The following is a 233-nucleotide window of genomic DNA, read 5'->3' on the forward strand; positions in this document are numbered from 1 at the left end:
TATCATTACATTGTACATACTAAGAGAAAATAGAAAGAAGATAAATAGGAAGATATCAAACTCAGATTCTGTATACAATTGCATATTAAACTGTGTAATTACAATGTCACGTTCAGATGTGTTTGTTTTCTTTTATTCTGAATAGATAAAACAGAAAGTGTTACACTAACGGGCAGAAGGACCATGCGGACTCCACAGACAGAGAGGGGCCGGGCTCTCGTGTTCCCATGCAT

Source organism: Perca flavescens, chromosome 2, assembly GCF_004354835.1.
Source record: "Perca flavescens isolate YP-PL-M2 chromosome 2, PFLA_1.0, whole genome shotgun sequence".
Lineage (NCBI taxonomy): Eukaryota > Metazoa > Chordata > Actinopteri > Perciformes > Percidae > Perca > Perca flavescens.